A 13610-nucleotide genomic window follows, 5' to 3' on the forward strand; every position below is an offset into this window, starting at 1 on the left:
AGTGGCCTATTAACTACTTAAATATGTAACAATATATCAGAACAAAGAGAGAAGAAATATTGATATTGATATTTCAAGAGAAATGGTACACCATTAAATGGCTACCATACATGCCTATTTATAGTGTAAAATATTACTATGCAAGCTATACAAAGTTGACTATAAAATTTATCATCCATATCTCCATATGACTTTTTGTATGTTCATATTATAGCATTTAACGATTTATTGATATAGAGACGATCCACGTAGAAAATTACAATTCGTAGGACTGTCAATGCAAACAAACGTTAAAAGACTACCTAGGCAAAATTGGTTAAACCACGTATCCTTATGTGTTTAACAAATGACCATTTTTGTAAACAACCCGATTAATCCTCAATTATTCATTTTTAAGAACAACCCTTTCGATTTTCCAAAATTCATTTAACTAATCGTTCAATGTCGATTGAAGGGTCAAAATCGAATTTGGTAGTTAAAGTCGGTCAAAGTCAAAATTGGTTAACATTTTAACATGAATCAAACTAGAACTTTAGAGTTCTTGAACAAAATGAACAATTTTAAAAAATTATATTAATGTTTATGTTTATGGTTTTCTGTCTATATTTACATATTTATGAAATTTAATATTTAAATGTATAAAATACGATCTGATTAATTCTCGATTAATCTCCGAATTTCCAATTACTTATTCGAAAGTCTCGACTAATTAATATCCGAATAGTCAATTTTGCAACCTTGCAAATGACTAGACCTAGGTAACATTTTTTTTTAATAATATACACATTATGTCCTAAACAAAATCTTGTTAGTATTAGACACATAATATATAAAGTGTTATTAATATAATTTAATTTAAAATACTTCGTGATAAGTAATAAATAATAAAAACTAATAAATAATAAATACTCCGTAATATATTAATTAAAATAAAACCTTCTTTTGTACTATTTTTTTGAGTTAAAGGTTTGTTGTGTTAGATGGTTTTGCGCCAATGTATGTAGCCAGGGCCGGTCCCGAATTTTTCAGTGCCTCGAGCGAGGCGGTAAAAAAAGGCCCTTAACAATGCATAGCCGGTTCTGAGAATTTAAGCATTTAGAATGGGATGGAACTTGAACTCTCTAAATTTACATCTATTTAACTGGGTATTCGTTAACTTATAAGAATGCATCTTTTTTATGGAAAATTACATCCACGATTTTTTTAATCCATGTAATCATGAATGCGTTATTAAACTTTTAGTAGTGGGGATGCATCCACTTTTATATACTTTGGTCAAACTACCAATCTTGTAATCCTAAAACTAATCGAAACTTTCAACGTGTATGTATGTAGATAGATACAGAGAGGTCTTAATTGGTTAACAAATTTGGCGGTGTCAAATAACCGTTATAATGGGGTGAAGTTTGGTAAAGATAATATTTCGATTTCTCATCTACAATATGCGGATGATACTTTATTTTTTGGAGAGTGGAGTTTGGATAATATTGAAAACCTCATGAACAAATTTGATAGTTGGAAGCCGATTATTGAGAAGTTTGAAAAAATGTTATCGGATTGGAAAGCACGTACGATGTCTTTTGGTGGACGTTCAACACTCGTGACTTCGGTTCTAAATAGTTTGCCTTTGTACTAATTTTCGCTCTTCCGTGCCCCGCCACGCGTGCTTAAAAAACTTGAGAGTATGAGAAGAAAATTCTTTTGGGGTGGGTCGGGTGACGAGTCAAAAATTTCGTGGGTAAAGTGGGATGATGTCATTCGTCCTTATGCGGATGGCGGACTAAATTTTGGTTCTCTAAATTTCAAAAACTTAGCGCTAATCGGCAAGTAGTTGTGATGACCTTGAAATTTTCGACCAAATTTAAACTTAATCTTTATATGATCTCGACACGATAAGCAAAGTCTGTAATGTTGAGTCTCGAAATTTTTGAACGGTTTATATGAATTCATTTGACCTTTGACTATGCTCGATGATTCACGAACGATTGTGTGAAAATAAATATGTAAACAACTATATATATACAAACATAAATATAAGTATGTATATAATATTTTAGAAATTTATAAAGTATACTTTAATCATTGGAATTAAAATACAAAAATAATATATAAAATAATTAACTTGTTATTGAAATAAATATATATATGATTTCTATAATATTACATGTATATTGTAAAATATCTAAAATATATATTAATTAAATATTTTATACATTAGATAACTAGTAAATAGGATAAAATTAATAAATGATAATAATAACAAATTAAAATTTCGTGATAGAAATAAATGTTACAGTAATTCCCGTATTCATATCAAAATTATTATTAATACAAATAAGAAAATAGATATATATAAATACAAATACTTATATAAATCTCAGTTATATAAATAAAAATATATAAACAAATATATATAGATAGATATATAAATAATCGATATATATATATAAGTAAATATTAATACAGATACATATAAAAACTGTTTTGTAACATGTGTTAATTAATTCCTATCACTATATGAAATATATCTTCTGTTGGAATTCGATGTATCTATATCCAAATCGTATAAAGCAGTTAAACTTCACTATCTATTATTATTATTTTTTTCTCTGATTGATTTTTCCTGTCTGCTAGGGTACAATTCAATTTCAATTTGTCTATACAAAACAAAAACAATGATATCATATTACTGCTAAAATGATTTGATTCTCATCTTTATTTACAGCTAATAAACAACTACAATTGGAAATTAACCCAGAAATAATAGAAGGACAGTTCATTAGTCTCTGTTCTTCATCTCTTACAATAAACCGAATCACATTCCCTCGCCACATCACCCGTCTACTACTTGGGCTATTTTCGGTCAGAACATCAAGAACCCACCCACACACGTAAACCGTTGATCTTTCAATCTTGTTCAAAACCGCCACAACACTTGAACACTATCTCAAGAACAACCGCTTTATCGCCACCTCGCAATCATCGAACACCCACTCAATGTTTTCTGCCACTACCATGAAGAAACGACTCGAGAATAAGGTGTTGCAGCCGTATTCCTGTTTCGATATTAGTTCAAGCACCAATCACACTTCCATCACCTTGATCACGATCATCACCCATTCACCACCTTGAGCCATGGCAGGACCACCACCTCCTTACATCACCCATGATCACCATCACTCTCTCTCTTCCTCTCTCTCTTAAACCATCGATAAACACCTCCATATCACTCTCTTTTTCTTTCCTTTCTGTCTAAGAACACCTCACAACTCACAATTCTCCTCAACCATCGTGATTCTTCTACTGCAACTTTAACGTTTAATGCTACTGCTCAGGTTTTTCTGTTTCAAACTAATCTCATGTTAATCGCTATCCTTGTTCCTGTTTAAAACCGAAAATAAACTCAACTACTACAGCTGCGGTCCTATTAGGGTTTCTTATTATCAGCCAAATATAAAAGGAAAAGCCACTATCATTTAAAAATACTTGCTTCCACTTTTGGTTGTTGATCCCACTTACTAGCCGTATTGTTTTTATTATTATGGGCATCGGTTGGTTTAAACAAATGTGTATTTACTTCCTTAGTGGCCGACATTTTTTTTTTCTGCTGTTGGTCATTCCCTTCTCTTGGTGGGCCGATAGAAAAACCCACTCATTCTTTAGTTATAATCATAAGAGTTAAAAACGGGAATTTTACATCATACTAAGTGAGTTTGCGAATAATTTAGGCTGCGAACTGTGTTGGTTGAGGCCACTTTGTATTCTAAATTTTATTTTGAAACGTGACTCTTGGCCGATTAGATTATGAAGAAGAAATATGTTATAAATGATAATAGGTCGATTTATGTTAATGATGATGGCGTATGTGATACATGATGATGATATGATTATGGCGGCTTATGATGATGATGGTTATGTTTAAATGATGTTGAACGGATGATATGGATAATTATGATGATGAGATTAGGTTTAGTTAAGATTGATGACGTTGATATGATTAAGTGATGATAAATAAAGAGGTTTAATGATAATGATCACATGAAATTAGGAAGAAAAAGAAAAGAAATATAGATAAAGGGTTTTAAAGATGCAGTTGTATTGTATATTAGAAATTCGGGATAGCTTAGTTGGTCTGGGGGTGTTTGTTGAACGAGAGGTCACGGGTTCAAAACTAGGCCACGACATTTTTTTTTTAACAATAAAAGCTGCTGTTGGGCTTGTGCTTACTGATTGGGCCGAGATCAAATTTTCTGTTGGGCCGAGATACATCTGGGCCGAAATTATAGGATAAGAGAATTAAATGCGAAAGTTAAAACAAAAAGAGTTGAGTAGTTCAATGGTTGGGCGTGTTTGTGTTTAAGCAAGAGGTCGCGGATTCGAGCCCGGGCAGAGGAACTATATTTTTAGGCTTTTCTTGTGAGGTATAATTTTACTACTATTATTATTACTTCATTATTATTAATTATTATTATTATTATTGTTATTAAGTAATTATTATTAGTACCCATATTAGTAATAAGATTATTAGTATAATTAATATTTTTATCATTTTTGTTATTACTAAGTATTTTCAATAAGTATTATTATTAATAGTATTATTATCATTATAGTTAGTAATATAAATATTAGTATCATTATTGTTAATATTATGATTAGTAAAGTAAGTCTTACTAAATATCATTTTATTATTATTATTATTATTATTATTATTATTATTATTATTATTATTACTATTATTATTATTATTTTTATTTTTATTATTATTATTATTATTATTATTATTATTATTATTATTATTATTATTATTATTATAATTATTAAAAACTATCATTTTATTAAAATCATCATTTTTAACAATATTAGTATTATCATTTTTATCCTTAATAGTATTATCATTATCATTAATTAGTATCATTATTATTAATATATCATTATTAGTAATATTAAAATATTTTAATGAAACACATAAGTTATAAAATGATATCACTAATAAATACGTATATAAATTGTTCGATTACGATTACATGTTTTAACATATATATAAATAATATAGGTTCGTGAATCCGAGGCCAACCCTGCATTGTTCAGTTCCGTCATATGTATTTTTACTACAAAATACAGTATTGTGAGTTTCATTTGCCTTTTTACCCTTTATATTTTTGGGCTGAGAATACATGCGCAATTTTTATAAATGTTTTACGAAATAGACACAAGTAATCAAAACTACATTATATGGTTGAATGATCGAAGCCGAATATGCCCCTTTTTTCTTGGTAACCTAAGAATTAGTAAACCGATCTACTAATTGACGCGAATCCTAAAGATAGATCTATGGGCCCGACGAACCCCATCCAAAGTACCGGATGCTTTAGTACTTCGATGTTGTTTTTATCATGTCCGAAGGATTTCCCGGAATGATAGGGGATATTCTTATATGCATCTTGTTAATGTCGGTTACCAGGTGTTCAATCCATATGAATGATTATTTTTGTCTCTATGCATGGGACATTTATTTATGAGAAATGCAAATCTTGTGGTCTATTAAAATGATGGAAATGATTATTTATGTTAAACTAATGAACTCACCAACCTTTTGGTTGACACTTTAAAGCATGTTTATTCTCAGGTATTAAAGAAATCTTTCGCTGTGCATTTGCTCATCTTAGAGATATTACTTGAAGTCATTTATGACATATTTCAAAAGACGTTGCATTCGAGTCGTTGCGTTCATCAAGATTATTATTAAGTCAATTATAGTTAGATATATTATGAAATGGTATGCCTGCCGTCAACTTTCGATGTAATGAAAGATTGTCTTTTCAAAAACGAATGCAATGTTTGTAAAATGTATCATATAGAGGTCAAGTACCTCGTGATGTAATCAATTGTTGTGAATCGTTTATAATCAATATGGACTTCGTCCGGATGGATTAGGACGGGTCTTTACAGTTGGTATCAGAGCAGTGGTCTTAGCGAACCAGGTCTTGCATTAGTGTGTCTAACTAGTAGTTATTAGGATGCATTAATGAGTCTGGACTTCGACCGTTTCTGCATGTCAAAAGTTTTGCTTATCATTTCGTGTCGAAAATTACCTACTTATCATCCTTAGGAAATTACCTGCTTATCATTCCTAGTCTAGACACATCTTACTGCATTGATTGCATGAATAGTCTTAGCGTATCTGTTATTGTTACCTTTGCCTGACAGCTTCCATAGATTCCTCCGTAACTTATGGGATTTTAGTATTATATATGCATATGTAAATTATGTATTGCAGGGTACTAATCTACATCCTATAATCTATTTCTTATCGAAAATACTTCATTTAATCGTACGAGATGAATCCCTCAACCAGTTCGAGTCCCTCAGATTTCAATAGCTATTCCGATAGTTATTCCGATAGCTATTCCGATATGGAGTTTCACCTAAGCTCCGAAAGCAGTGTCACCGGAATGAATCAAACAATCATCCATCCCCAATTCATCTGATGGGCTCGTGATCGACTTAATCAATGGAGACGCGAAGAAGGCGATCCCTTCCACCAACCGAATTTACCTCTTGGCTATGAACATGAAGCACTTACCGGCGAACCTATCCGAAACACCATTTTCAGTCTCATTTCCAGGGTAACTCGACAAGATTATATTCTATCCACAATTCTGAACCTTATTCATCCGCTCGTTCCAACCGACAATCATCCTGGAGTAATAAGTCAACGAACTTCGCGCTCGAATAATCAATTCGAAGAATATGGTGCAAAATGTACCAGCTTCAGCAACATCACCGGCACCAACAGTACCATCAGTAACAGCACCAGTACCATCAACAATCCATGCCTCAACATCTCATTCTGTACCTCCAGTATAATTATCGTTCTACTAATCGTTCTACATCGTTTATCTTCGTTTGACATGGCGATTATGTAATCTCTAATGTTTTAGAGATTATATATTCTTATTCTAACAGTAAATCAAATGAGTCTAAAATCATATTGACTCATTAAATCCCTGACTACATCCGAAGAAAATATATATGTATATATGTTTTCATAAGGATTGTAATTAAAAATTCTTTTGTACAAACTGTTAATGGTGAAAATATTTTAACGGGTAGGTAATACCCGAGGAATATTTAGATTTCACATTAATAAGTACACTGTACATTCTTTCAAATCTAATTCAACAGTCATTTACTATCCTATTTACAACCACCGATATACGTATCCGTTCACCGTAGAATAACCCTTTTCATTCAATTTTATATTTGGATTTTGATCTATCAGAATCCAACAAGTGGCATAATGAAGAAAATATTGGACAAAATAAAATTTGTTAGAAATAAACGAATTAACTATGAGAAATTCTATTAAGAATCCACGCTAACAAAATCCTAGCTAACTGTTCCTAGCTAACTGTTAATTCCTTATTACATTTTATTTATCGCAATTTATTTATCGTAATTTATTTATCGCATTTTATTTATCGCAATTTTAATTCTCGCAATTTTATTTATCGTCACTTAATTTCTGTTATTTATTTTTCGCACTTTAAATATCGAGACACGTATACAAGGTTTTGACATATCATATCGACGCATCTATATATATTATTTGGAATAACCATAGACACTCTATATGCAGTAATGCTGGAGTTAGCTATACAGGGTTGAGGTTGATTCTATAATAATATATATAGTTTGAGTTGTGATCGAGTCTGAGACGTATACGGGTCACGACACGTATTGATTAATTCGAATATTATATATTAAACTATATATGAATTATTGGGCTGTCAACTGTGGACTATCGACTGTGGACTAATAACATTGGACAATTAAAATGAATTAAAATATTGATTATAACATATGAAACTAAACAATTCTTCAAGTTTGCCACTTGATTTCATCTTAAACCTCATTGGTATTTTGACGATTACAATCTGCGTTCAAACCTTTCATAATTCTTGAAAACACCTTAATCGAGAGGATGAACCAACCGCACTTCATCTACAGAAAGAAAAGATTGATGCATATAGTTATGCACCTGAAAAACTCTCGGAAACTGAGTAAACGTTTAACACATATCAGTGCTAGCTCCTTTGGCATTGTTATTACCGAAAATAACATTTCAATTCTTTTCAAATTAGTCAATTTTGTCACAGCTCCAACAAATCAACTTCGACTTTTCGTTCTAAACAACCTTATTATAACCTTGATATATATGTGTGCTCTTTTATTGTTACCTGGAAACCTTTTATATTCCATCATATTACCAGCAAACGTACCAGCAACCACGTTGCTCCTTGGTTTAAATCTCTCTGACAAATCACTATATTTATCTATTGAAGTCTCATCATGTACTCATCCGCATCTTGTAACAAGAATTACCATACCAATTACCGGGAATCAGCAAATCTGTATTGTGAGTCTCGCAACGTTTCCACATCGACAGTTATATGCATCCATACAACATTTATCTCTTATAACTATGATCTTCCATGCTAAAATTCTGAAAAACACCCAGTCTACGAATTAATACTCTGAATTTTGAAAAGTTGAATGAAAAAAAAAAAAAAACTGTAAACGACCTCAACAGCCAAAAGTTGATGATAGAGAATTGTATGTTGGCAAATCTCAGAAAAAGTTTGAAACTGAAAAACTGATTGAGCAAACTACGAAGGAGTCTCTGAACAAATCACAAGGACTAAACTTGTACATTAAGAATCCTGATGATTCTGTTTCTAATGAAATCTTTAGCGAATACCTTGCTTCTGACTCCAAACTCTTGCGGACAAATTTTCTTCACCATCCTTCGATATTAGAAATTCCAAGATATCATTGTATCTTTCATTATAAATATCCTCCATATTTCTGAAGATATTTACATAACTATTCTTATCTGAAATCATTAATCTCTTAGAGCTATCAGTGTTACATCATATAGAAACTGTTAGTTTCTCTATTCTGTAAACTTTCGAGCTTAAAATATGAATGTTATTGAAGTAATGTTGGGAACTGATGCATGAGTTAGTATAATATAATGACACTTGATCAACGTGATTATATTACAGTAAGTCATGCTGAGTTTCTATTGGAACATGATGATTCACAGATCATAACGTCATCATGTGCCATGTTACATAACTCTTTCATTCTACTTAATTTCTGAATATATCAAGAAAATGTATTCTTGATGGTTCTATCTTCCGTGATGCTGATAAATTTGAAAATCAAATCGTGCTATCACGTTCCTTCCTGCTGAGAACATTATAATCATTCAAAACTCTATATCTACAAATTCTGGATCATTATTCGCTTGACTTAAAGTCGGGTGGAGAAAACAAAAGCTGGGAGCTCCAAAAAATAAGGGAGAATATAAAGCCCAATAACAACACATAAATTACAAACCGTGTATATCAATGTTTATCGCAACATAAAGACACGGGAGAATTAAAAACACTATAACCCCAAGGGCGAAGTAAAAGAAAACGGATTCCTTCGGTGGAAGTTGGAAAAGGAGAATGATTGTTGCAATAGTCGGGATAAAGACAAGGATCAGAACTGGATTAAGCATTTTCACAATCTTGTGGATGTAAGAACCATGAAAGAAAATATAGGAATGGTGAAAAATATGAAACGGAAAGAGTTTAATTTATAATGGAAATATCAGACGGAGAAATCGAGGCAGATCACCATATTGAATTATAGAAATCCTAATTTCCTTAAATCTCGAAGAATCAAATCTTTTGGATTTCGAAGATTTTCTTTATATTCATTGAATTTCGGAATTCAATAAAGACAACGTCAAAATTTAAGACGCACCTTATTTTCTGAATTCAACCATGACTAGTCAAAAGTTATGATGAAACTTGTCTTTCTCATTTCACTATTCAGTGATAGCTTCATTCGTACTCTTCGAGTAATCGAATTGTCTTATTCATATTACTATATAGTAATAAAACTCTATTTATCGACTCATATTCGTCATGAAAACATTTTTATTGTTAGTCATGACGACCTCACTCAAATTTCGGGACGAAATTTCTTTAACGGGTAGGTACTGTGACGACCTGGAAATTTTCGACCAAATTTAAACTTAATCTTTATATGATCTCGACACGATAAGCAAAGTCTGTAATGTTGAGTCTCGAAATTTTTGAACGGTTTATATGAATTCATTTGACCTTTGACTATGCCCGATGATTCACGAATGATTGTGTGTAAATAAATATGTAAACAACTATATATATACAAACATAAATATAAGTATGTATATAATATTTTAGAAATTTATAAAGTATACTTTAATCATTGGAATTAAAATACAAAAATAATATATAAAATAATTAACTTGTTATTGAAATAAATATATATATGATTTCTATAATATTACATGTATATTGTAAAATATCTAAAATATATATTAATTAAATATTTTATACATTAGATAACTAGTAAATAGGATAAAATTAATAAATGATAATAATAACAAATTAAAATTTCGTGATAGAAATAAATGTTATAGTAATTCCCGTATTCATATCAAAATTATTATTAATACAAATAAGAAAATAGATATATATATATATATAAATACAAATACTTATATAAATCTCAGTTATATAAATAAAAATATATAAACAAATATATATAGATAGATATATAAATAATCGATATATATATAAGTAAATATTAATACAGATACATATAAAAACTGTTTTGTAACATGTGTTAATTAATTCCTATCACTATATGAAATATATCTTCTGTTGGAATTCGATGTATCTATATCCAAATCGTATAAAGCAGTTAAACTTCACTATCTATTATTATTTTTTTTTTCTCTGATTGATTTTTCCTGTCTGCTAGGGTACAATTCAATTTCAATTTGTCTATACAAAACAAAAACAATGATATCATATTACTGCTAAAATGATTTGATTCTCATCTTCATTTACAGCTAATAAACAACTACAATTTGGAAATTAACCCAGAAATAATAGAAGGACAGTTCATTAGTCTCTGTTCTTCATCTCTTACAATAAACCAAATCACCTTCCCTCGCCACATCACCCGTCTACTACTTGGGCTATTTTCGGTCAGAACATCAAGAACCTACCCACACACGTAAACCGTTGATCTTTCAATCTTGTTCAAAACCGCCACAACACTTGAACACTATCTCAAGAACAACCGCTTTATCGCCACCTCGCAATCATCGAACACCCACTCGATGTTTTCTGCCACTACCATGAAGAAACGACTCGAGAATAAGGTGTTGCAGCCGTATTCCTGTTTCGATATTAGTTCAAGCACCAATCACACTTCCATCACCTTGATCACGATCATCACCCATTCACCACCTTGAGCCATGGCAGGATCACCACCTCCTTACATCACCCAAGATCACCATCACTCTCTCTCTTCCTCTCTCTCTTAAACCATCGATAAACACCTCCATATCACTCTCTCTTTCTTTCCTTTCTGTCTAAGAACACCTCACAACTCACAATTCTCCTCAACCATCGTGATTCTTCTACTGCAACTTTAACGTTTAATGCTACTGCTCAGGTATTTCTGTTTCAAACTAATCTCATGTTAATCGCTATCCTTGTTCCTGTTTAAAACCGAAAATAAACTCAACTACTACAGCTGCGGTCCTATTAGGGTTTCTTATTATCAGCCAAATATAAAAGGAAAAGCCACTATCATTTAAAAATACTTGCTTCCACTTTTGGTTGTTGATCCCACTTACTAGCCGTATTGTTTTTATTATTATGGGCATCGGTTGGTTTAAACAAATGTATATTTACTTCCTTAGTGGCCGACATTTTTTTTCTGCTGTTGGTCATTCCCTTCTCATGGTGGGCCGATAGAAAAACCCACTCATTCTTTAGTTATAATCATAAGAGTTAAAAACAGGAATTTTACATCATACTAAGTGAGTTTGCGAATAATTTAGGCTGCGAACTGTGTTGGTTGAGGCCACTTTGTATTCTAAATTTTATTTTGAAACGTGACTCTTGGCCGATTAGATTATGAAGATGAAATATGTTATAAATGATAATAGGTCGATTTATGTTAATGATGATGGCGTATGTGATACATGATGATGATATGATTATGGCGACTTATGATGATGATGGTTATGTTTAAATGATGTTGAACGGATGATATGGATAATTATGATGATGAGATTAGGTTTAGTTAAGATTGATGATGTTGATATGATTAAGTGATGATAAATAAAGAGGTTTAATGATAATGATCATATGAAATTAGGAAGAAAAAGAAAAGAAATATAGATAAAGGGTTTTAAAGATGCAGTTGTATTGTATATTAGAAATTCGGGATAGCTTAGTTGGTCTGGGGGTGTTTGTTGAACGAGAGGTCACGGGTTCAAAACTAGGCCACGATATTTTTTTTAACAATAAAAGCTGCTGTTGGGCTTGTGCTTACTGATTGGGCCGAGATCAAATTTTCTGTTGGGCCGAAATTATAGGATAAGAGAATTAAATGCGAAAGTTAAAACAAAAAGAGTTGAGTAGTTCAATGGTTGGGCGTGTTTGTGTTTAAGCAAGAGGTCGCGGATTCGAGCCCGGGCAGAGGAACTATATTTTTAGGCTTTTCTTGTGAGGTATAATTTTACTACTATTATTATTACTTCATTATTATTAATTATTATTATTATTATTGTTATTAAGTAATTATTATTAGTACCCATATTAGTAATAAGATTATTAGTATAATTAATATTATTACCATTTTTGTTATTACTAAGTATTATCAATAAGTATTATTATTAATAGTATTATTATCATTATAGTTAGTAATATAAATATTAGTATCATTATTGTTAATATTATGATTAGTAAAATAAGTCTTACTAAATATCATTATTATTATTATTATTATTATTATTATTATTATTATTATTATTATTATTATTATTATTATTATTATTATTATTATTATTATTATTATTGTAATTATTAAAAACTATCATTTTATTAAAATCATCATTTTTAACAATATTAGTATTATCATTTTTATCCTTAATAGTATTATCATTATCATTAATTAGCATCATTATTATTAATATATCATTATTGGTAATATTAAAATATTTTAATGAAACACGTAAGTTATAAAATGATATCACTAATAAATACGTATATAAATTGTTCGATTACGATTACATGTTTTAACATATATATAAATAATATAGGTTCGTGAATCCGAGGCCAACCCTGCATTGTTCAGTTCCGTCATATGTATTTTTACTACAAAATACAGTATTGTGAGTTTCATTTGCCTTTTTACCCTTTATATTTTTGGGCTGAGAATACATGCGCAATTTTTATAAATGTTTTACGAAATAGACACAAGTAATCGAAACTACATTATATGGTTGAATGATCGAAGCCGAATATGCCCCTTTTTGCTTGGTAACCTAAGAATTAGTAAACTGATCTACTAATTGACGCGAATCCTAAAGATAGATCTATGGGCCCGACGAACCCCATCCAAAGTACCGGATGCTTTAGTACTTCGATGTTGTTTTTATCATGTCCGAAGGATTTCCCGGAATGATAGGGGATATTCTTATATGC

This window comes from Rutidosis leptorrhynchoides, chromosome 5 (assembly GCF_046630445.1).
Source record: "Rutidosis leptorrhynchoides isolate AG116_Rl617_1_P2 chromosome 5, CSIRO_AGI_Rlap_v1, whole genome shotgun sequence".
Lineage (NCBI taxonomy): Eukaryota > Viridiplantae > Streptophyta > Magnoliopsida > Asterales > Asteraceae > Rutidosis > Rutidosis leptorrhynchoides.